Here is a 25,891-nt window from a genome sequence, read left to right on the forward strand (position 1 = left end):
ACAGCGCAATTGATGTTCCCTGCGGCTTTGAAAGTTATGCACAATAATAAAATGTTTAATTTAAGATCTGTGCAGGCGGCCGACGAGCTCTTACTATCATTGGGGAGCAAATCCTAGGGGATCTTGAGTAAGTTCTTTTTTTCAGAAGTAGGGTATGGGTAAGCATCAATACAAGGAATAGGGTTAGTAGTGAAATAAGTTCAAACATTTTTTTGTGTGTAAAATGTATACAAAATAGAAAGGAAAACAAAAGAAAAAACGGGTTTAGGAAAACATAAATTAGAGTGTGTATTTCACTATTTCTATATGGTGTTGGCATCTCTAGATTCTGGTTTCCGTTTTGCTTCTAGGCACATAATGGGTGGGTAGGGGGGCTCTTGCAAGAGCGCAGGGAGGGGTGCTATTCTACTGGAATTTTCCGGTTAGATATAGCAAGGGTTCTCCATGGGGTGGGGGGAGGTGAGGGAAGAGGGCACAGGGGTTTGTGGGTGGGGGGTGGTAGGGAAAATATAAAAAATCCTCATTTTTCAAGTCTTAGTTTATTTGTATTCATGGTGGTCTGTTTTGGCATTTTCATTGTGTTGGTCCAAATATAGAATGGTCATAGGGGCAAGGGGGATAGTTTTTCTTCATGGGAGATATTAAAATCATTTCCTGGAACGTTAATGGTTTGCGTTCTAAACCAAGAGCTAACAAAATCTGGCAATATCTGCATGACTCCAAGGCTCAGATAATAATGCTCCAGGAAACCCACTTGACCCTTGCTGAATCTACGGCGGAGATTAATAAAAAGAGGTGGATTGACTTTGCAGTCTCCCCTTCGCAAAATCTTAATATCAGAGGGGTATCGATTATTTTTAAAAAGCAGCTTAAAGCGAGGATGGTAAAGCAGATCGTTGACCCAGGTGGCAGATGGGTAATTGTTACGGTCTGTATTGCCGATGCCCTGTACACTCTAGTCGGCTACTATGGCCCTAATATAGACGATCCCTCCTTTTTGGAGACTATTGTTTTCCATCTTTTGTCATGTCCAAATCCCATAATATGGGCAGGAGATTTTAACATTGTCTTGGACCCTTTGTTGGACAAATCTCCTAGCAGCCGCCCCTTGGTTCTTTCCAAATCCAGGTCATTCCTCCTTGCATCTATGAGCCAATATGCCTATGTAGATATCTGGAGATTAAGATCAGGAAAGCAGCAGGGTGTTTCTTTCAGGAATTATAAGTACCATCACAAGTCTAGGATCGACTTTGTGCTGATAAGCCAAAGTTTGACCGACGCTGTAAAATCTATTACTTATCTTCCCCTACACCTGTCAGATCATTCAGCGATTTTTTTGGTGTATAAAGGGTTGTCTAAGACAGTTCCAAGAGGTTGGACCTTTGGTCGCTCTCTCCTTACGAACTCTGAAGATGTCTCCTATCTCAAAGCTGAGGTCCAAAGTTTTATTAGCACTAATGTTGGCTCAGCTGCCCTGGATGTTGCTTGGGACTCCCTAAAGGCATGTTTGAGAGGTCTGATTACAGGGAAAGTGTCTTTCGGTGCTAAACAATACAGGGAGGAGGTCGCTACCATCGAGGCAGAGATAGTTAAGATCCAAGCTGATATTGACTTACTGTCAACCCCGTCTGAGGCTGTCCTCAAGCCACTTAGAGAGAAATTGTTTAGTTTAAAATCATCTCTGGGTACAGTTCTAGGTAGGAGAATTCAGCAGAGATGGGAGGCCAGTAGGTTGGCACATTTTGAGTATGGTGAGGGCGCAGGCAAGTTATTGGCATGGAAGACCAAAACAGAGCAGGTTCGGAACAACATTGCCACAATAGTTTCTGAAGGTTCTATAGTCTCTTCAGACGAAGGTATTAGATCTGCCTTTAGAGATTTTTTTAATGGGATATATCATGAAGATAAATCCATTAACCCTGCTTCAGCCAAGCAGTGGCTTAGTAAAATCTCTCTTCCTACCCTATCTGCCGAGAAAAGTATGCTCCTAGATAGAAACATTTCAGAGGAGGAGGTCAGGACTGCCATTCGGAGCAGTAAAAAGGCAGAGCTGCAGAACCAGATGGTCTCCCGGCTGAAATGTTTAAACTTTTAGAGCAAGAGATAACACCTTTGCTGGTTGCTCTATTCAATTACATCTTGATAGAGGGTCATTCTCCCCCTGAGTCATGGAATGGTGCCTCCATTACGCTAATTTTGAAACCGGGCAAGCCCGCCACATCATGCGGGTCCTATAGGCCAATTTCTATACTTAATGTAGACTATAAGATCTTTACTACAGTATTGGCCAGGCGGTTGGCAGGGGTTGCTCCTGAGCTGCTCCATCAGGACCAGAAGGGGTTTGTAAAAGGTCGACAGCTGTACGAGTTAACCTACGACCTCATTGGGGCCATTGATATGGCCACGACTGCGTCCCTCCCCCTGGCAGCTATAACATTGGATGCCATCAAGGCCTTCTATATGGTAAATTGGATCTACCTTGCGGAGGCCTTGGTGAAATTTAACATCGGGGAGGGTTTTCGGCGCACTATTGAACTCCTGTACAAAAGGCCCTTTGCTCGAGTCCTGGTTAATGGGGTACTTTCGGACCCGTTTAACATCTCTAGAGGGACGAGGCAGGGCTGTCCTCTTTCCCCTTTACTTTTTTATTTATACATCGAGCCCCTAGCACAACGCTTGAGGGACGCCCCAAATATTAAGCCTTTTGTATATCATGGCTGGGAGCGTAAAGTTGCACTCTATGCGGACGATGTGCTTATTTTGACATCTAATGCACAATCCGCACTCCCAGAAGCTCTTTTAATAGCTCAGGAGTTTGGGGATATAGCGGGTTATGAGGTGAACGCTGCAAAAACGGAAGTCCTGGTTTGGAATGATGACATTTGCGATACTAATATCTTGCCAGGGTCTTCAATGTGATACTTGGGCTTAAATATCCCGAAGGATATAAATCATCTTGTTACATCTAATTTTTCTGCTGTAGCAAAGCACTGCCGCCAGTTAATGCGTTCTTGGGAAGTGCTTCCATTAACTCTCTTAGGAAGGGTTAATTTAGTCAAAATGACCATTCTACCCCAAATTTCCTTTTTATTTAATACAATACCATTATACTTTGAACCTGCCATGATTGCTAAGCTCCAGTCAGACATCACATCTTTTATCTGGAACAGGAAACAGTCACGGATTTCCTGAAAAAAACTTAGGAGGCGTAGAGAGCATGGGGGGTTTGTGGCCCCGGACCTCCAGCTCAACGCTTGGGCCTTTCAATTATCGCATGTTAGAATGCTTTTAAAGATGCCATTAGATTCGGGGGTAGGTGCCTTATTGTCAGCTTTGATTGATGGGGAGGGTTTAGGTAATTCAGGTTTATTATTTAAATTTGGAAATCAACGTTTTAAAAAAAAAATTACGTTAAAGATCTTACAGGGTGTATCCAAAACATGGGCCAAACTGATGGGCACATTAAAAATAGGTGATTATTGTGATAAGACTCCCTTATGGGGACTGCCGGAAAGTCCGGAGTGGCTGGGTGACAGCTTGGCGATTCCGATTAAGAGGCAGGGCTGCTGGTTTGGGGGGACTTGTTCTCTGAGGGCAACCTGCTTCCATGGGAGTGCTTGAGAGAGAAAGTGGGTCCTAACTTTTCAAGATTTAAATATCTTCAGATATCAGGTTGGATGCAAGCCTTCTTAGCGCAGCCATCTTTACTGAATAAGTTTCCATTTGGAGGCTATAGTTATCTGGTCTCACAGCTGGTCGACACTCGGAAGGTGGATATCTGACTATAGTTACCGCCAAATTTTTTGCCTGGTGTTTAGCTGGTTTTTGACATAGTTGGCCTGGGATCCTGCTATTCAGGGCCCCAGGCTAATTGCTCTCTCCTTAACATGGACTCCATGTACCTTAGGGGCATACACAATTGGAACTGGTTCACCTTATTGGCCCCTGTAACAGTGTACCCTAGGTACCCAGGGCATAGGTGATTCCAAGGCCTACCAGGGGCTGCAGCATGTATTGTGCCACCCCTGGCCTGGCCTCCATATTTGACACAACTGGCTGATCACTCAGCTGGGGCAAGTTGGTGTAATCAACTCTTGCTTAGGTGTAGTATCCCTATACCTAACCTAAACTGGACACATATGTTCCTATCAGCCACTCCTATGGAAGGCCTCATCAATCCTGGAGGCAGAGTGCTTGGAAATATGTGAGATGGTGCTCTAGCATGAGCTGAGCCTGTCTGCAGATGTCGGGAACCATTCCCTTAGCTGTTCCGGGATACTGCCATACCATATACTCTTAAGTGCATTATAATCCTCGCGGTTATATGCTAACTTTGGCTTGGCTTTATCAAAACATGTCGAGTAAGGTGTCATATGATTTGGAATACTATCCCCTCAACAGTTCTGTCGACGGGGATAGCATTCCACCCTTCTAGAGGGACACGACATGTGCGTAGCCTTAACCCCGGTTAAAGTTAACCAGAGCCTCAGCATCACAAAATGGATGCTGCCACCACAGACACAAGTCTGACCTCCTGCTGCTGGGAGTCCTTCCAGCGAGGGAGGCTTGGACAAAGGGTTTCCTGCCTTGGGAGGTGCGAGCACCACCCCAGACAGGATTTTGTGTATTGGGTAGGACAGGGCTGAATAGATTGAGTCATGCCCGGGGCACACAAGGTGTCCCCGTGCATAAGCCAGTCCAAACCGGTCCTGGGACTTTCCAGACCCAGGCCTGGTGAGGAGCTGGACAAAGGAAAGGGGGTGTAACCGCCCCCCTTCCTGGTCCCACCCAGAGGAGGGACCTAGCAGGTAATCCATCCCTCAGATTGGGAATAAGAGTGGGAGCAGTGCCAGAGCACCTCAGATCATCCTGAATCAACTTTAAACGAAGAAGACGACTGGACTTCGACATTCTGCTGCACACAAGACTGAAGAGAATCTCCCTTGTGGCCTAGGAGTGGCCACCCTGTGAACACAGGCACCAACCAGCAACTCAACGTCTGCTTTGCCGCCACCTCCCGCCGGAGCCCGAGCCCAGAGCCTGACAAGACCCAGACTCCCAGACTTCTTACCGCCCGATCCACAGTCCCTGCAAAGAAGGGACCCGTGGAGGCACCGAGAGACGTGGGACCGGACCTCTTGGAAGATACCCGAAAAGCTGACTGTGCAGCATCAGAGGCATTCTCGACGTTGTGCTTTGGGAACTGTGAACCCCCACCACTGAGCAGCCCTTGCACCGAAGATCAGCCCCCAGCATCTCCACGATCTGCGTGGGGTCCTTTTGCATTGTGCCACTTGACGCGCCATCCCGGCCACTAGCCACGTGGTCAGCGGCCATCTTGGCACTGAAACCGACAAACTACACTGCGGGTCTGGTCACTCCAGACTTGCCCTCGCTCCTGTAAAAGAGAGCACCCGCTCTGACCTTGCTTGTCCGAGTGATAAGCCTTTTTTGATTCCTGCGTGGCTTGCATTAGCCAAGGCCTGTTTGCTCCGATCAAGTTGCCGACACCGCCAACAGCGAGAAGCCTGCGAGGGACAGCTTGTGACTGACTCCTGGACGTCCTTGACCCCCGGTGTCCACGTGGCTGCAGAGAGAAGCTACACCTCAACGCCTGTTTGCACCCGACATCGCCTGGTTCCAATCTGGTTCCACGGTAGTCACTGGCCAGTGACTTTGAACATTGTCCCCTCTGCTTTCAGGTCTTCACATCTTCAGATCCACCCTTGGATCCACCGGAACTCTTCACATCGAGCCGCCTGCAGCATCTTCAGCTCCAAGCACCATCGACCAGCGTGACAAAACCCGACACTACTTCGACCCTATGCACCCGCTTCCTGTGGGTGAGGTAACTCAGCAACGCCGGTGTTCCCACACTGGTACACACCTCTAGGGCCTGTGTCTCAAGTTTCAACTTTCTAGGTCACTCGGAAGGTTCCTAACTAACTAACTTTCTAACTTTTACGCACCATAGACTTTGTATTGGTGAGTGCGTGCACTTTAAACACTGCACCTGAGTCCCGCGGGCCTTTCCTGACGTAGTCACTGCTAGTCCCGATCAGCTCCAGCGATTTCCAAGGCCCTAGGCCTGTTTCCTTTTAGATTGGTATCTCTTATACCACTTTCTTAGTATATGGTTTAGGTGGCCCCTAGGGCTCATCCATATTGTGCAACTTTTGTGTATTTTAAACTGTGTTTTGTTTAACACTTGTGCTTCTGTGCTCATAAAGAGTTCAGGGGATATTTGTAGTTAATAAATATATATATTTTTTCAATATATATCTGTGTTGTGTCCTTTCATTTGGTATTCAAGGGGGTTGTGTATGGTAATACAGCTGGCTTCACATGCCTTTCAGAGTTTAGCCTAAGACTGCTTTGTCCACGTTACCACTAGGATAACTGATCTATAAGGTTGACTTACAACCGATCATCATAAGGGTTGCTTGGCATGGTACAGGGTGATCACTAGAACTAGTGAGCATCATATACCAGGCCAACTTTTCACAGTCGACACTCCACCGTCTAAGAAAGAAGTCTCCTTGTGGTACAACTTGATGCTGAATGAACTTGATGGCGACTTTTGTTACCAGAACAACTTTGGGGTTCTACGTTACCGGGTCATAAGGTGACTGAGTTGTGGTCCATCTCATTTGAAATATTGTGGGTGTTTGTAAAACTGGCTTGGTTACGTAGGAACCACCTATATACGTTGCATAGGGCCTACTACTCCCCGCTCAGGCTCTCAAAATTCAATCCCGGAAACCCTGTAATGTGCCCAAAATGTGGATCACCGTGGCGTCAGATGCCCATATGTTCTTTGAATGCCCCTCTCTAAAACATTTTTGGGAAGATATTGGCCGTTTTCTCTCTGATTTTCTTGGAACTGTAATTACCTTTAAATTTGCTTTGGTTATCTTTGGGCTCTCGCCTGAGGTTCAAGGACAGGCAAAAAATCTTCTGTTCTATGCTGTTCTGCTTGCCTGAAGAGAGATCTGCAAAAAGTGGAAAGATGTTACACCACCTGCATTTTTAGATTGGCAGATCTCGGTTCTACATGTTTCAAGAATAGATCTAGAAAGATCTGGTGATCAGGCCAAGAGAGCCTTTTGGCATCGTTTGGTATGGGTAAATTGTAGTTTGGGTTTTTTTTTCTTTTTTTTCCCCCGGTCCAATGATTATTCACTGTTGGGGTCCCCGAACCTGAATACCTGGACTCTTTTGTTCGGTGTCTTTGATTTATATCAGTCCCATCAGCCGGGCATGGTGGTGGTGGCACTTACCCCTTCTTATGTTGATTCCACATTAGATGGTCCCTGAAGGCATAACTTTTATGAGGGTAGTGTTCAACCTTGTGTTGTCACAAACTATACCCTGACTGGTTTTTAACCTGAGACAGACTGTTGTGTTCTTGTAGGTGGCCACATCTGGAATCAATAGTGATTAATGAGGACAAAAAAAGAAATGTTTTTTCCCCCAAGGTAAATGCGTTTCTTGTAGGCGCAAGATGTCCATCTGTTCAGATTTTACAAATTCAGCAATTATCCCCCTTTTTTTCCAGTCATTTAAATCCCTGATGTTCAGAGAGCAAATCCTAAGTTTGGATATTCTTCTGTTTGCATTCAACCTTCTTTTTAGCCCACATAAGTTGAATGATGAAATCACATTTGACACATAGGTCGTGTTTCATATGCCTGATTAAATTTACATTTGTGCCAAGAATTCTCTTTTTTGCATTTTTTCCCCTCCACCATAGCATCCCCCCACCCCCACCCCTCTCCCCAACCCCCATCTCCTCCCCTCCAACCCTCTCCTTCCCCCTCCCCCCTGTATCCCCCTGAACCCCGCACCCTCCCTCATGAAGTGCTCAGACCTTAGTCTATGCATGTGATGGTTTGCAGTGAAAACAGTGAGGACTGTCTTACAAATTACTTCAAAATGTGATACCCCTTATTACATTTGGTTTCCAACAGCTAGCCATACTTTTTCCAACCTTACTATACTATAGGGAGGACAAAATAATTCACTGACTGCCTAGAGAGTCCAGATATTCTTGCGCTTTTACTTCCGAGGCAAAAAATTGTGTCCACCCTTCATTGATTATCTTCAGTTGCGCTGGATTTATAAGATAGGCTTGCATTTTTTTGTCCTGAAAAGGCTTAATCAGCTGCCTTAGCCTCCAGCGCCTCTCAACCGTCGTGTGGCAATAGTCTGGGCGGACAAAGAATGAGATTCCTTCACTAGACCTCTTCGTGTCTGGTCTCGCTTTTTCAGTGATGGCCTGCCCCAAGATAAAATTGCCCAGGAAGATTAAGATTGCCCTTGGTTTGTCCCCTTCCCTTGCATTACGGCGTATTTTGAAAGGAATACGAAGCACCCTCTGGATTGCTCCAGACCAATTCCAGCTAGATAACTGCGGGAATGCAGACTCAAAGAGCTTGATGAGATAGGCTCTAACATCCGTCCCTTCTGCTCCCTCGGGTATTCCCAGGACCCTAAGGTTGCTTCTTCTGAGCCTGTTCTCCATGTCCTCTAGCTTCCATTGGATGTTGGTAACTTGGGCGCATTGAGACTTGACTTTACTAGTAGCCGCGGCAAACTCTGCTTCCGTTGTAACTACCCTCTCCTCTAGGTTCAAGACTCTCTCCCCCACAATAACACAGGCTTTAGATAATTTCCTGACCACACCCTGCATCTTCCTCATTGCCGCTTGGGATTTGCAGCTATCCTGGCGCGTTTCCTCCCTATGCGCTAAAATTGCCTGATGAATCACCTCCAAGAGTGGGAGTTGGGTTGTTTCCAAATTAGGGCTACCCTGGAGTGTCATTGAGGAGGAATGATCCCAATTTAGATCTCGTTGGGGCTGCTCATGTGTTTTTGATAGGGTAGGTCTTATTGCAGCCGCCAGGAGCTCTTGTTCAGGGTCGCTCTCAGACTCCAAGTTGCTGTCCCCCATATAAGAGCTTTGTTCATCCTCCTCTTCTGACCATTCTGCCCCTTCCGATACGGAGTAGAAGAACTCACTGGGGACCTTCTCTTTCTCTGAGTCCAGAGTACTTTTACTGCTCCCTACGCCCAAGGAGTCTGAGTTTCCAGTCTCTTCCCCTATAGTCATGTCTCCATTGTTTCCTATAGAGGCTTCAAGAATCTGCTGAGCCTGCAGAGCCTGCGGATCGGTAATAATTGCCATAACAAAGCTGATCTGCTCTTGGGGGATGCTGACTCCATTCCCCACCTTGCTCATAGCTTCATTGCTAGCAGTTAGCACCCCGCTGCCCGGCCCCATTAGGCTAGCCACCGGCTGATCTGCCGGCTGATCTGCCGCTCCAGGGGGTGCGTGGGTAATTACCAATGCGGGGGAAATCATTGAGGTACATCCAATATCTTTCCCGGGGGGGGGGCTTGCATAGCACCAGTACCAGAGTCGGCTTTGCGCCCCTTGCTTGAACCTTCAGCCTCCTGAGTGTCAGCACCGTCCCTCACATTCATGGCCTCCACTGTCTTTGTACCCTTCTCCTTACCGCTTTTTGTAAATATCTCACCATTTGCGGCTGTAGCCTGTCGGGTACTGACCGATGTCTGTTTGCTTTTCTTAGCTGGTTCCACCGGAGGCGTCTACACCCTCTGCGGTGTCTCTCCCTCATCAAGTGCTGCCTCATAATTTCCAACCTTCTTTCTCGCCGCCGCCGCTACAGCCTTTGTGCCGGTAATTACTTTCGGAGCCATGGCTCCCCGGCTCCGCTTCTCACTCCGCTTCTTGCTCCTTTCCCCAGCCTCTCTCCGAGCCTGCTCCGTCTGCTCCGCCTACCGGCCCTCGCGCAGGTCCAACGGCATGAAGAGAGGAACGCTCTGATGAGCTCTGCTGCCTGACTGAAACGGCTCGACGGTGATCACCAGAACACCTCACAGGTAAGGGCTCCCAGCATCGGGTCTTTTCGCCAAATTCAGCTGATTTTAGACAGTTGGTGTACGGCTATAGAGACGAGGTTTGTAATACTAAACCATGTCATCACTGCAGCGCTGCAAATGGCCACCACTACGCAGCTGCCTTCTTGCTTCCTTATTTAGGTTTTTATGGTCATTAGACCTTTCCCTATCTCTAGTAATTATGCTGCCACCAGTGGACTCTAGTCCACACAATTTTCTCTCTCTCTCAAGAGCCAGGGTCTCTTTTGCAAGGGCAACTTCTTGCCTCTTGATTCTAACCTTAGATTCCTTCATCCTAGCTTTATGCTCTCTTTTCTGAGGGGAAGTAATTCTCTCTAGACCCTACTGAGTCTACAGAATGGTTGGACTCACTGGAGAGTGACTGTAGGAGAGTAGGGTCTGCTATCCTATGGTCACCCCAAATTTTTGCTTTTTGCTTCACTGGTTTATGACTTAATGTGGCTGTGGACCTGCTAATCAGACCCACAGCCTGCTGTTCTGTCTCTAAATTACTGCCAATGCCCTATAGGTGCATTACGAATTGGAACTGGCTCACCTTATAGGCCCCTTTAACAGTGTACCAAAGGTACCCAGGGCATAGGTGTAGCCAAGGCCTACCAGGGGCTGCAGCACGTATTGTGCCACCCCTGGCCTGGCCTCCATATTTGACACAACTGGCTGATCACTCAGCTGGAGTAAGTTGGTGTAATCACCTCTTACTTAGATATAGTATCCCTATATCTAACCTTAACTGGACACATGTTAACCTATAAGCCACTCCTATCCAAGGCCTCTGCAATCCTGGAGGCAGAGTGCGTGGTTTCATGTGAGACGGTGCTCTAGCATAAGCTGAGCCTGTCTGCAGCTGTCGGGAACAACTCCCTTAGCTGTTCCGGGATATTGCCATACCATATACTCTTAAGTGCATTACAATCCTCGCGGTTATATGCTAACTTTGGTTTGGCTTTATCAAAACATGTCGAGTAAGGTGTCATACGATTTGGAATACTATCCCCTCGACAGTTCTGTAGACAGGGATAGCATTCCACCCTTCTAGAGGGACACGACATGTACATAACCTGAACCCCGGTTAAAGTTAACCAGAGACTCAGCATCACAAAATGAATGCTGCCACCACAGACACAAGTCTGACCTCCTGCTGCTGGGAGTCCTTCCAGCGAGGGAGGCTTGGACAAAGGGTTTCCTGCCTTGGGAGGTGCGAGCACCACCCCAGACAGGATTTTGTGTATTGGGTAGGACAGGGCTGAATAGAATCAGACATGCCCGGGGCACACAAGGTGTCCTCGTGCATAAGCCAGTCCAAACCGGTCCTGGGGCTTTCCAGCCCCAGTCCTGGTGAGGAGCTGGGCAAAGGAAAGGGGGTGTAACCACCCCCCTTCCTGGTCCCACCCAGAGGAGGGACCTAGCAGGTGATCCACCCCTCAGATTGGGAATAAGAGTGGGAGCAGTGCCATGGCACCTCAGATCATCCTGAATCAACTTGAAACTAAGAAGACGACTGGACTTCGACATTCTGCTGCAAAGAAGACTGAAGAGCATCTCCCTTGTGGCCTAGGAGTGGCCACCCTGTGAACACAGGCACCATCCAGCAACTCGACATCTGCTTTACTGCCACCCCCTGCCGGAGCCCGAGTGCAGAGCCTGACGAGACCCAGACTCCCAGAATTCTTACAGCCCGATCCACAGTCCCTGCAAAGAAGGGACCCGTGGACGCACCGAGAGACGTGGGACCGGACATCTTGAAAGACCCACGAGAAGCTGACTACGCAGCACCTGAGGCACCCTCAATGCTTTGCTTTGGGGTTTCAGAAGCCCCACAACCGAGCAGCCTTTGCACTGAAGATCAGCCCCCCCAGCATCTCCACAATCTGTGTGGGGCCCTTTTGCATCATGCCACTCGACGCGCCATCCCGGCCACTTGCCACGTGGTCAGCGGCCATCTTGGCAACGATACCCACAATTTATACTGCGGGTCTGGTTGCTCCAAACTTGCCCTCGCTTCTGTAAAAAGGAGCACCCGCTCTGACCTTGCTGGTCCGAGTAATAAGCTTTTTCTTTTTCCTGCGTGGCTTGCATTAGCCAAGGCCTGTTTGCTCCAATCAAGTTGCCGACACCGCCATCAGCTAGAGCCTTTGTGGGACAGCTCGTGATCGACTCCTGGACATCCTCGACCTCTTCGTGTCCACGTGGCTGAGGAGACAAGCTGCACCTCATCACCTGTTTGCACCCGACATCGCCTGGTTCCATCCTGGTTCCACGGTAGTCACTGGCTAGTGACTTTGAACATTGTCCCCTCTGCTTTCACGTCTTCACCACTTCAGATCCACCCTTGGATCCACCAGAACTCTTCTCGTCTCGACGCCTGCAGCATCTTCAGCTCCAAGCACCATCGACCTGCGTGACGAAACCCGACACCACTTCGCACCTGTGCACACGCTTCCTGTGGGTGAGGTAACTCAGCAACGCCGGTGTTCCTACACTGGTACACACCTCTAGTGCCTAGGTCTAATGTTTTGTCCTTCTAGGTCAGCCGGAAGGTTCCTTAAACACTAACTTTGTAACTTTTACGCACCATTGACTTTACATTGGTATATGCGTGCACTTTCCGCACTGCACCCGAGTCCCGCGGGCCTTTCCCGACTTCTTCACTGTTAGTCCCGAACAGCTCCAGCGATTCCCAAGGCCCTAGGCCTACTTCCTTTCAGCTAGGTAGTTCTTATACCACTATTTTAGTATATGGTTTAGGTGGCCCCTAGGGCTCATCCATATTGTGCAACTTTTGTATATTTAAACTGTGTTTTGTTTTAACGCATTTGCTTCTGTGCTCATAAAGAGTATAGGGGATTTTGTAGTAAATAAATATATATATATTTTCAATATATATCTGTGTGGTGTCCTTTCATTTGGTATTCAAGGGGATTGTGTATGGTAAAACAGCTTGCTTCACATGCCTTTACAGAGTTTAGCCTAAGACTGCTTTGTCCACGCTACTAGGATAGCTGGTCTATAAGGTTGACTTACAACCAATCATCATAAAGGTTTCTTGGCATGGTACAGGTTGATCACTAGAACTAGTGAGCATCATATACCAGGCCAACTTCTCACATTGGTGAGCAGCGGTTGGGATTTGAGCTTGCTGTTGTTTTACCATTACAATCTTTGAGAGTATCATTTGAAAGATCATACAGGTACCTGCTAGGTACATATAAAACAAGACTAGTATACTTAAGTTCGACTGAACTTAGTTGTTGTAGAGGATAGGGAGTAGCACACCCTGACTACAACTACTAGATAGGTTTAGTAGGTAAACACCAGTGTAGGTAGATTGCAACACATCCACCCACACTAGAGCAATGTCTGGAGCAGAGGGGTCCACTGGGACTGTCTCTGTTGAGAGTGACCCTCCAAGGGCACCATCCATATTTGCTATGCTTAATTTTAAGGAATTGAGGCAGCTTTGTGCCTCAAGAGGTCTCAAGACAGGGCCAACCCCTACTACAGACCACCTTAGAGAACTTTTAGACCAGTCTGAAGCTCTAAAGACCTCTAAAGCAGACACCACAGGGAATGCTGAAGGAGGCTCTCCCACTGAAGATGACAATACTGATACCCCTGTCCCTATAGTCCAGGTAGATGAGGATGACCAAGTCACTGGAGATATTCAGCCTGATGAGGAGGAAGAAGAAGAGGAGACAGAAGGGGGAGCAGTGACTCTGATGATGGAAGAAATAGTTAGGTGCCAGCCAGCAGGCTTAGCCAGGCTAACTTAAGTGTATTTGGGACTGAGCTAAGGATGACCTTACCCAGACCCCCAAGTGGACTTAACCAGGAGCATAGGAGGAGGAGGAATCACTCAGGTGAATCCAATACCTCCCAGGCTTCTAGAGGTTCTCATGGTCACTCCAGAAGGGGGATGACTAGCCTTCAGAGAAGGGAACATGAGGCCAAAATGAGAGAGGCTGAACTTAGGAACCAGAAGCTAGAATTAGAGGTTGCCCTGGCCCAAGAGAAACTTTCTAGAGCAAGACAGTCTAGAGAGAGTGGGTTAGTACCCACTGGTGGCAGCATTATCCCTAAGGATAAAGACAGGTCTTTTGATAATAGAAACCTGAGTAAGATTGTGCCCCCCTACAAAGCTGGGGATGATATCCACAAATGGATGACTGCACTTGAGAGAGCCTGCAAAGTACAGCAGATCCCTCAGGAGCAGTGGGCAGAAATCTTGTGGCTCTCCTTTGAAGGTAGAGGCCGAGACTGACTCCTCACAGTTAGTGATGGGGATTCTAGAAACTACCTGGTCCTGAAGAGTGCTCTGATTGATGCGTTAGGCTTAACCACTGAACAGTACAGGTTAATGTTCAGAGATACCCAGAAGACACAGACTCAGGACTGGTCTGAATTTGTTGAATGTGCCACTAAGGCTCTGGAGGGATGGTTGCTGGGAATTAAGGTTACAGACTATGAAGGATTGTACAATTTGCTTATGAGAGAACACATTTTAAATAATTGTCAGAACCAGCAGTTGCATCAACATTTGGTTGACTCAGATCTGACCTCTCCCCAAGAATTGGGAAAGAGGGCAGACAAACGGGTTAGAACCAGAGTTAAGCAAAAGAACCAGAACCAGAATCAGGGTGGTGACCAAAATAAAACAGACAAGAAGGGTGGGGAGCAGAAAGCTAAAGACCAGAAGTCTTCAACAGGGCCCCAAACTAATACTGAGGGTGGGTCCCAAACTTCCAAGAAGAAGAAGAAAGAAGGTCAAAGAAAACCCTGGTGTAGTACATGTAAAAACACCTCTCACTGGAACATTGACTGTAAAAGGGGTGGAGCCCCCAACAATGCAACCCTAAGGCACCTGCACCTACTAGTACAGTCAGCAGTGTTGGTCCACAAACTAAGGGGGTAGTGGGTATCACCTTGGGAAGTGAGGGAGATTCTGGCTTAGTTATATAACTGGTAGGTTTGGCAGTCATATAGCGCGGAGATACTCCCTTGGGAGTCTATTCAAGCGCTCTATAAACACGCAAAATAAAATAAATAAATAAATAGTCAGAACCCCTACACAGGCTGTTCTGATTTGTGATGGGGAACTAGATTGGACCCCTACTGTCAGCCCCAGTAATCTGGGCAAGTACAGGCAGACGCCTTTGATTAATGAAAAAGTGGCTCAAGCATACAGGGACACATGTGCCAGTGTCACTGTGGACCCTGGACAATACCTGCCAGGTGGTAATTACCTGGTGCCCAATGCCAGCAATGTCACCACTACACATAGTGTGGCAATTGTTAACTTTTCCTGGGGAGGGGTAAGTGGCCTAAAAAGAGTTGTGGTTAGTGCTGATCTCCCAGTTGAATGTTTGTGGGGCAATGACCTGGAGAACTCTCTATGGTCAGAAGTTGAGTACAGGACTCAAGCAGAGATGTTAGGAATATCATCAGATGTCCTTGCTGTGACCTGGTCACATGCCAAAAAGTGCCTCTCTGAACCTCAGGTCTTGGATCCTGGAACAATGGACCAAGCACGTTCCAAGAAGAAGAACAGGAGGGTAAAGGCTGTGCCTTCCCAACTGCCTACAAGTGAGGATCAGCCTTCACAGGAAGATAATCTTGAGACCCCTGAAGGAACTGTCCCTGCAGAACTTGAACCTGATCAGGTTGAGTTTCTGGGGACAGGGGGACCTTCTAGGGCAGACTTGGGGCAGGCTCAGTTAACCTGTCCTTCTCTTGAACCCCTCAGACAGCAGGCTGCTGCTGAGGCTGCTGGGAATGATCAAGGAACCCATAAAGTATATTGGGATGATGGGCTCCTTTATTCAGAGGGTGGAGACCCCAAGCCTGGTACAACCAGGAGGTTGGTTACACCTCTGCAATTTAGGGGCTTCCTTCTTACCATGGCCCATGATATTCCTTTAGCAGGACACCTAGGCCAGAATAAGACTTGGGACAGGCTTGTTCCTCACTTTCACTGGCCTCACATGTCTGAAGACACCAAGGAGTTTTGTCGCTCCTGTGTAACCTGCCAAGCCAGTGGTAAAGCAGGTGGCACAACAAAGGCCCCCCTGATACTACTACCTGTGGTGGGGGTTCCCTTTGAAAGAGTGGGGATTGATATTGTAGGTCCAATGGATCCCTCTACAGCATCTGGGCACAGATTCATACTGGTGGTGGTGGACCATCCCACCAGGTACCCAGAGGCAATTCCACTTAGGTCCACAACAGCTCCTGTTGTGGCCAGGGACTTACTTGGAGTTTTCTCTAGAGCGGTGTTTCCTAAGGAGGTAGTATCTGACAGAGGTGCCAACTTCATGTCAGGATACTTGACAGCTATGTGGAAGGAATGTGGTGTCAACTACAAGTTCACCACTCCTTATCATCCACAGTGAAATGGGCTTGTTGAAAGATTTAACAAGACCCTAAAGGGTATGATCAAAGGATTACCAGAAAAGCTCAGGCGGAGATGGGACATCCTTCTACCCTGCCTTCTGTTTGCCTACAGAGAGGTCCCTCAAAAGGGGGTTGGCTTCAGCCCCTTTGAATTGTTGTTTGGGCACCCTGTAAGAGGACCCCTATGTCTGGTGAAGGAAGGATGGGAGTTACCTCTCAAAAAGCCTAAACAAGACATAGTGGACTATGTACTTGGTCTCCGCTCCAGGATGGCTGAGTATATGGAGAAGGCATCCAAAAACCTTGAGGCTAGCCAAGAATTACAGAAAGCTTGGCATGACCAAAAGGCTGTCTTGACTGAGTATCAGCCTGGACAGAAGGTATGGTTGTTGGAGCCAGTGGCCCCAGCAGCACTCCAAGACAAATGGTCTGGACCCCATACAATTGTTGAGAAAAAGGGAGAGGTTACCTACTTGGTGGACCTAGGAACTCCCAGGAGCCCCCATAGGGTGCTCCATGTCAACAGACTGAAGGCATATGTTGACAGGGCAGACATGGGCTTGCTCATGGCTACAGATGACAGACAGGAGGAAGAGAGTGACCCTCTCCCAGACCTGCTAACTCAGAACCCTGAAGATGGCTCAGTTGATGGTGTGGCCTTAGATGGCAGCCTCACTGAACATCAGCAACATGACTGTAGACAAGTTTTACAGTCATACAGACATATGTTCTCATTGACACCCAGTCAGACTAACTGGTGTACCCATGTGGTGGACACTGGTGACAGTCTTCCTGTAAAAAGCAAGATTTACAGGCAACCTGACCATGTCAGGGACTGTATAAAGACTGAGGTGGAAAAGATGCTGGAATTAGGTGTTATTGAGCCTTCAGAGAGCCCCTGGGCTAGCCCAGTGGTTCTGGTCCCCAAACCTCACACCAAAGATGGCAAGAGAGAGATGAGGTTATGTGTGGATTACAGAGGACTCAATGCTGTCACTAGGAGAGATGCACACCCTATTCCAAGGGCAGATGAGCTCATTGACAAGTTGGCTTCTGCCAAATATTTGAGCACATTTGATTTGACAGCTGGCTATTGGCAAATCAGATTATCTGAGGACTCCAAAGCCAAGACAACATTTTCTACACCAGGAGGACAATTTGTGGTGATGCCCTTTGGTTTGAAAAATGCACCTGCCACATTCCAAAGGTTGGTGAATCAAGTCCTTACTGGGTTGGATGACTTTTGCGCAGCATATCTGGATTATATTGCTGTCTTCAGCTCCACCTGGGAGGATCACCTGGTCCACCTGAAGGAAGTGCTAGAGGCTCTGCAAAAAGGCAGACCTCACTATCAAGTCCACAAAGTGCCAGATAGGGCAGAGTAAGGTTTTGTACTTGGGCCACCTTGTAGGTGGAGGCCAAGTTCAGCCACTGGAGAGTAAGATCCAGACCATAAAGGACTGGTCCCCTCCTACTACCCAGACTCATGTCAGAGCTTTCTTGGGCCTGGCTGGGTACTACAGGAAGTTTGTTAAGAACTATGGGTCCATTGTGACTCCTCTTAATGATCTGCAAAAACAACAAGTGATGGACTGAATGTGGATCAATGTCACACACTCCCCCAGTCAAAAGATCTGGGCCCAAATCCATCGTTTTTCTGCACTCCACACCACCCTGGGTTAGACAATGGCGATATGCAAATCAGCTCTGACCCTGTTGCCCCATGGGAACAGTCCAGTCCGAACTACAAAAGCCATGTCCTTCCCAGAACGGAATCAAGCATCCGAGGACCGGACCGGTTTCGAGGTAACACCTCTCATCAGCCCGGCTAGCTTGACTCCAGTGGTGTGGAGTGCCTGGGACCCACGTCTGGGCATCCCCAGCGCACTTAGGGCGGCAATTGCAAAAACAACAAGTGATGGACTGAATGTGGATCAATGTCACACACTCCCCCAGTCAAAAGATCTGGGCCCAAATCCATCGTTTTTCTGCACTCCACACCACCCTGGGTTAGACAATGGCGATATGCAAATCAGCTCTGACCCTGTTGCCCCATGGGAACAGTCCAGTCCGGACTACAAAAGCCATGTCCTTCCCAGAACGGAATCAAGCATCCGAGGACCGGACCGGTTTCGAGGTAACACCTCTCATCAGCCCGGCTAGCTTGACTCCAGTGGTGTGGAGTGCCTGGGACCCACGTCTGGGCATCCCCAGCGCACTTAGGGCGGCAATTGCAAAAACAACAAGTGATGGACTGAATGTGGATCAATGTCACACACTCCCCCAGTCAAAAGATCAGGGCCCAAATCCATCGTTTTTCTGCACTCCACATCACCCTGGGTTAGACAATGGCGATATGCAAATCAGCTCTGACCCTGTTGCCCCATGGGAACAGTCCAGTCCGAACTACAAAAGCCATGTCCTTCCCAGAACGGAATCAAGCATCCGAGGACCGGACCGGTTTCGAGGTAACACCTCTCATCAGCCCGGCTAGCTTGACTCCAGTGGTGTGGAGTGCCTGGGACCCACGTCTGGGCATCCCCAGCACACTTAGGGCGGCAATTGCAAAAACAACAAGTGATGGACTGAATGTGAATCAATGTCACACACTCCCCCAGTCAAAAGATCTGGGCCCAAATCCATCGTTTTTCTGCACTCCACACCACCCTGGGTTAGACAATGGCGATATGCAAATCAGCTCTGACCCTGTTGCCCCATGGGAACAGTCCAGTCCGAACTACAAAAGCCATGTCCTTCCCAGAACGGAATCAAGCATCCGAGGACCGGACCGGTTTCGAGGTGACACCTCTCATCAGCCCGGCTAGCTTGACTCCAGTGGTGTGGAGTGCCTGGGACCCACGTCTGGGCATCCCCAGCGCACTTAGGGCGGCAATTGCAAAAACAACAAGTGATGGACTGAATGTGGATCAATGTCACACACTCCCCCAGTCAAAAGATCTGGGCCCAAATCCATAGTTTTTCTGCACTCCACACCACCCTGGGTTAGACAATGGCGATATGCAAATCAGCTCTGACCCTGTTGCCCCATGGGAACAGTCCAGTCCGAACTACAAAAGCCATGTCCTTCCCAGAACGGAATCAAGCATCCGAGGACCGGACCGGTTTCGAGGTAACACCTCTCATCAGCCCGGCTAGCTTGACTCCAGTGGTGTGGAGTGCCTGGGACCCACGTCTGGGCATCCCCAGCGCACTTAGGGCGGCAATTGCAAAAACAACAAGGCACTCCACACCATTTGGAGTCAAGCTAGCCGGGCTGATGAGAGGTGTTACCTCGAAACCGGTCCGGTCCTCGGATGCTTGATTCCGTTCTGGGAAGGGCATGGCTTTTGTAGTTCAGACTGGACTGTTCCCATGGGGCAACAGGGTCAGAGCTGATTTGCATATCGCCATTGTCTAACCCAGGGTGGTGTGGAGTGCAAAAAAACGATGGATTTGGGCCCAGATCTTTTGACTGGGGGAGTGTGTGACATTGATCCACATTCAGTCCATCACTTGTTGTTTTTGCAATTGCCGCCCTAAGTGCGCTGGGGATGCCCAGACGTGGGTCCCAGGCACTCCACACCATGTGGAGTCAAGCTAGCCGGGCTGATGAGAGGTGTTACCTCGAAACCGGTCCGGTCCTCGGATGCTTGATTCCGTTCTGGGAAGGGCATGGCTTTTGTAGTTCGGACTGGACTGTTCCCATGGGGCAACAGGGTCAGAGCTGATTTGCATATCGCCATTGTCTAACCCAGGGTGGTGTGGAGTGCAAAAAAAACGATGGATTTGGGCCCAGATCTTTTGACTGGGGGAGTGTGGGACATTGATCCACATTCAGTCCATCACTTGTTGTTTTTGCAATTGCCGCCCTAAGTGCGCTGGGGATGCCCAGACGTGGGTCCCAGGCACTCCACACCATTTGGAGTCAAGCTAGCCGGGCTGATGAGAGGTGTTACCTCGAAACCGGTCCGGTCCTCGGATGCTTGATTCCGTTCTGGGAAGGGCATGGCTTTTGTAGTTCGGACTGGACTGTTCCCATGGGGCAACAGGGTCAGAGCTGATTTGCATATCGCCATTGTCTAACCCAGGGTGGTGTGGAGTGCAAAAAAACGATGGATTTGGGCCCAGATCTTTTGACTGGGGGAGTGTGTGACATTGATCCACATTCAGTCCATCACTTGTTGTTTTTGCAATTGCCGCCCTAAGTGCGCTGGGGATGCCCAGACGTGGGTCCCAGGCACTCCACACCATTTGGAGTCAAGCTAGCCGGGCTGATGAGAGGTGTTACCTCGAAACCGGTCCGGTCCTCGGATGCTTGATTCCGTTCTGGGAAGGGCATGGCTTTTGTAGTTCGGACTGGACTGTTCCCATGGGGCAACAGGGTCAGAGCTGATTTGCATATCGCCATTGTCTAAGCCAGGGTGGTGTGGAGTGCAAAAAAACGATGGATTTGGGCCCAGATCTTTTGACTGGGGGAGTGTGTGACATTGATCCACATTCAGTCCATCACTTGTTGTTTTTGCAATTGCCGCCCTAAGTGCGCTGGGGATGCCCAGACGTGGGTCCCAGGCACTCCACACCATTTGGAGTCAAGCTAGCCGGGCTGATGAGAGTTGTTACCTCGAAACCGGTCCGGTCCTCGGATGCTTGATTCCGTTCTGGGAAGGGCATGGCTTTTGTAGTTCGGACTGGACTGTTCCCATGGGGCAACAGGGTCAGAGCTGATTTGCATATCGCCATTGTCTAACCCAGGGTGGTGTGGAGTGCAAAAAAACGATGGATTTGGGCCCAGATCTTTTGACTGGGGGAGTGTGTGACATTGATCCACATTCAGTCCATCACTTGTTGTTTTTGCTTTTTCCTCTTAATGATCTGACATCCAAGAAGATGCCCAAAAAGGTTCAGTGGACAGTAAACTGTCAAAAGGCATTTGATGACCTGAAGAAGGCCATGTGCTCTGCAGCTATCCTGAAGAGTCCTGACTACTCAAGAGAGTTCATTGTCCAAACAGATGGTTCTGAGTTGGGAGTGGGAGCTGTGCTTTCACAACTTAATGTAGATGGTCAAGACCAGCCCATTTCTTTTATTAGCAGAAGGCTGACCCCCAGAGAGAAACGTTGGTCAGCTATTGAGAGGGAGGCCTTTGCTGTGGTGTGGGCCCTGAAGAAGTTGAGACCATACTTGTTTGGCACTCACTTCAAGATTCAGACCAACCATAAGCCCCTCTTATGGCTTAATCAGATGAAGGGTGAAAACCCCAAACTACTCAGGTGGTCCTTTTCCCTACTGGGGATGGACTTTACAGTGGAGCACCGCCCAGGGACTGACCATGGCAACGCAGATGGTCTCTCCAGGTACTTCCACTTAGAACATGAAGACACAACTGGTCAAGGTTAGTCTAATGTCCCTGCGTTTGGGGGAAGGTTGTGTAGGAGAGTAGGGTCTGCTATCCTATGGTCACCCCAAATTTGTGCTTTTTGCTTCACTGGTTTATGATTTAATGTGGCTGTGGGCCTGCTAATCAGACCCACAGCCTGCTGTTCTCTCTCTAAATTACTGCCAATGCACTCTAGGTGCGTTACGAATTGGAACTGGCTCACCTTATAGGCCCCGGTAACAGTGTACCATAGGTACCCAGGGCATAGTTGTAGCCAAGGCCTACCAGGGGCTGCAGCACGTATTGTGCCACCCCTGGCCTGGCCTCCATATTTGACACAACTGGCTGATCACTCAGCTGGGGTAAGTTGGTGTAATCACCTCTTACTTAGATATAGTATCCCTATATCTAACCTTAACTGGACACATGTTAACCTATAAGCCACTCCTATGGAAGGCCTCTGCAATCCCTGAGGCAGAGTGTGTGGTTTCATGTGAGACAGTGCTCTAGCATGAGCTGAGCCTATCGGCAGCTGTCGGGAACAACTCCCTTAGCTGTTCCGGGATATTGCCATACCATATACTCTTCAGTGCATTATAATCCTCGCGGTTATATGCTAACTTTGGTTTGGCTTTATCAAAACATGTCGAGTAAGGTGTCATATGCCGACATCGGCATCAGCTAGAGCCTTCGTGGGACAGCTCGTGATCGACTCCTGGGCGTCCTCGACCTCTTCGTGTCCACGTGGCTGAGGAGACAAGCTGCACCTCATCGCCTGTTTGCACCCGACATCGCCTGGTTCAATCCTGGTTCCACGGTAGTCACTGGCTAGTGACTTTGAACATTGTCCCCTCTGCTTTCAGGTCTTCACCACTTCAGATCCACCCTTGGATCCACCAGAACTCTTCTCGTCTCGACGCCTGCAGCATCTTCAGCTCCAAGCACCATCGACCTGCGTGACGAAACCCGACACTACTTCGCACCTGTGCACCCGCTTCCTGTGGGTGAGCTAACTCAGCAACGCCGGTGTTCCTACACTGGTACACACCTCTAGTGCCTAGGTCTAAAGTTTTGTCCTTCTAGGTCAGCCGGAAAGTTCCTTAAACACTAACTTTGTAACTTTTACGCACCCTTGACTTTACATTGGTATATGCGTGCACTTTCCGCACTGCACCCTAGTCCCGCGGGCCTTTCCCGACTTCTTCACTGTTAGTCCCGAACAGCTCCAGCGATTCCCAAGGCCCTAGGCCTACTTCCTTTCAGCTAGGTGGTTCTTATACCACTATTTTAGTATATGGTTTAGGTGGCCCCTAGGGCTCATCCATATTGTGCAACTTTTGTATATTTAAACTGTGTTTTGTTTTAACGCATTTGCTTCTGTGCTCATAAAGAGTATAGGGGATTTTGTAGTAAATAAATATATATATATTTTCAATATATATCTGTGTGGTGTCCTTTCATTTGGTATTCAAGGGGATTGTGTGTGGTAAAACAGCTTGCTTCACATGCCTTTACGGAGTTTAGCCTAAGACTGCTTTGTCCACGCTACTAGGATAGCTGGTCTATAAGGTTGACTTACAACCAATCATCATAAGGGTTGCTTGGCATGGTACAGGGTGATCACTAGAACTAGTGAGCATCATATACCAGGCCAACTTCTCACAGTGACCTTCTTCTTCTGTGCTCAGTGTTAGGCCTAATTGGGGTTCTGGATTGGATCCTACCACTCTCAGTCCCATGTATGTCTAGGTTAACCTGGTTCAGTTCTCTGACTTCTACCTAGCTAGCATCCACATCATCATCAGTGCCCCCTTGATTTTCATCAGTGGGGTCGTCTGTTGAGGGATGGCCCCCCTCTGTGCTACCTAGCTGACCTGGGCTAGATGCCTTTTCTACATCATACTCCACTAAAATGTCTACTAGGTGGTTAAAGGTTGGACTCTATCCTTGTCTCAGCTTTCTAGCTGTACACAGGCTTCTCAATTCATGAAAAGTAAATGTGTCATATTTAGAAGGTGCACTTGGAGGGTCAGCTTCTGGCAGATGCCCATTAAGCCCTGCATCCAAGGACATTTTCTAGTGAGGTGTGGTGTGTGCACCTACCTACACTAAATGTTATCTACTAGAACCTCTCTAGGAGCTGTAGTCAGGGTGTGCTAAGCCCTTATCACCTACAACTGCTAAGTTCAGTAGAACTTAAAGTATTATAAGAACTTGATTTATATGTACCTACAGGTACCTTAATGTGATCTTTCAAATGATATCTCAAGATTATATGGTAAAACAACAGCATGCTCTTATCCCATTCGCTGCACACCATGTGAGAAGTTAATCTGGCACATGATGTCCACTATTCTAGTGGGCACCTTGCACCAGTCTAAACGACCCTTATTGATGGTGATTGTAAAGTCAACCTTATAGACAAGCTATCCTAGTGGTAGCATGGACCAGCAGTCTTAGGCTAAAACTTCAGAGAGCATGTGAATCCAGTTGTTTTACCAATTATAATCCCTTGAATACCAAATGAAAGGACGCCACACAAGGTATATATCAAATATATATGCATTTATTTCTAACACAACCCCTCTGCACTCTTTATGAGGTCATAGGTAAAAGTACATCACAAGTTACTCAATTAGCATACGATAAGTTGCACAAATACAGTTTTGCCCTAGGGGCCTCACAAACCATATACTAAGAAAGGGGTATAAGAACCACGACAGAAACAGCGAGTAGGCCTAGGGCCTAGGGTATCTCTGGGGCTACAAAAAACAACCAAAAGTTAGGAAGTAGGAGGCCCACTGGAGAACCGTGCAGTGTCTAAACACAGTCGTGAGTTACCATTGACTTATAATGGAGAACTTAAAAGTTACAAAGTTACTGTTTAAGGGCACTTCCGGATGGACTACGACAAAACCCCTTTAAACTAGGACACTTCGAGAATCAAGACCCAGGGGAGCACTGGAGTACTCGTGTTACCTCACCCAGGGAAGCCGGGTGCATAGGTGCCTTTTGGTGTCGGGTTTCGTCGATGCTTTCAATGGAGATCTGGAAAGAAATGCTGCAGGCGGCCAGAGGAAGAGTGTCCAGGTGGATCGAAAATGTGAAGAACCTGAAAGCAGACGGGATAGAGTCTGGGTCACTAGCCAGTGACCAGGAAGGTACCAGGAAGGAACCAGGCGATGTTGCGATGATCTCAGGTGAAGAGGTGACGCTTGTCTCTGCAGCCACAAGGACCAGGAGGTGTCGACAATGACCAGGAGCTGGATTCGAGCTGTCTCGCAAAGGATCTAGTTGACTGCAGCATCGGTATCTGGATTGGACCAAACAAGCCTTGGCAAACGCAACCCACACAGGAAGTGAAGATTGGCTTCGGGGCAGACCAGCAAGGTCTGAGGAGATTCTCCTTTGCAGGGAAGCTGGAGCAAGCCTGGTGCATCGACAAAGCAGACCGGCAAGTCACTGATGGTGCCTGTTTACACAGGGTGGTCACTCCTTGACCACAAGGGAGATGTCTTCCGTCTTCTAGTCAGAATAGAATGTCGAAGGTCTAAGAGTTCTGTATCAAAGTTTCGTTCCAGGATTATCTAAAGTCCTGGGGACACAACTCGTATCTTTATACTGATTTTAGGGGCTGGATTACCTGCTAGGTCCCTCCTATGGGTGGACCTGGGAAGAGGGTGGTTACACCCCTTTCCCTTGTCCAGTTTCGCGCCAGAGTGGGGCTGGAGTGCCCCAGCAACTGGTTTGAACCAGGCTATTCATGGAGCACCTTGTGTGCCCTAGGCAGTGTCTCAAAAAGCATCTGCTGGTGCAGCCCTCCCTGCCCCAATACACAAAACCCTGTCTGGGAAGGTGCTGGCACCTCCATGGACAGGAAACCTATTGTCCAGGCCGCCCTTGCTGGAGTTTCCTCCAGCAACAGGAGGTCAGACTCATGTCTGTGGCAGCAGCATCCATTTTGTGATGCTGAGGCTCTGTTTTACTTTAACCGGGTAAAGCAGTAACTACATGTCTTATCCCTCTAGAAAGGTGGAATGCTACCCCGCCACCAGAACTGGTGGGGGGTAGTATTCCAAAGTGTTTGACACCTTACACCACATGTTTTGATAAAGCCAATCCAAAGTTAGCATTACCCGTGAGGATTATAATGCACTTAAGAGGATATGATATGGCTATATC

The sequence above is a fragment of the Lissotriton vulgaris genome, chromosome 8 (assembly GCF_964263255.1).
Source record: "Lissotriton vulgaris chromosome 8, aLisVul1.2, whole genome shotgun sequence".
In the NCBI taxonomy this organism is placed as follows: Eukaryota; Metazoa; Chordata; class Amphibia; order Caudata; family Salamandridae; genus Lissotriton; species Lissotriton vulgaris.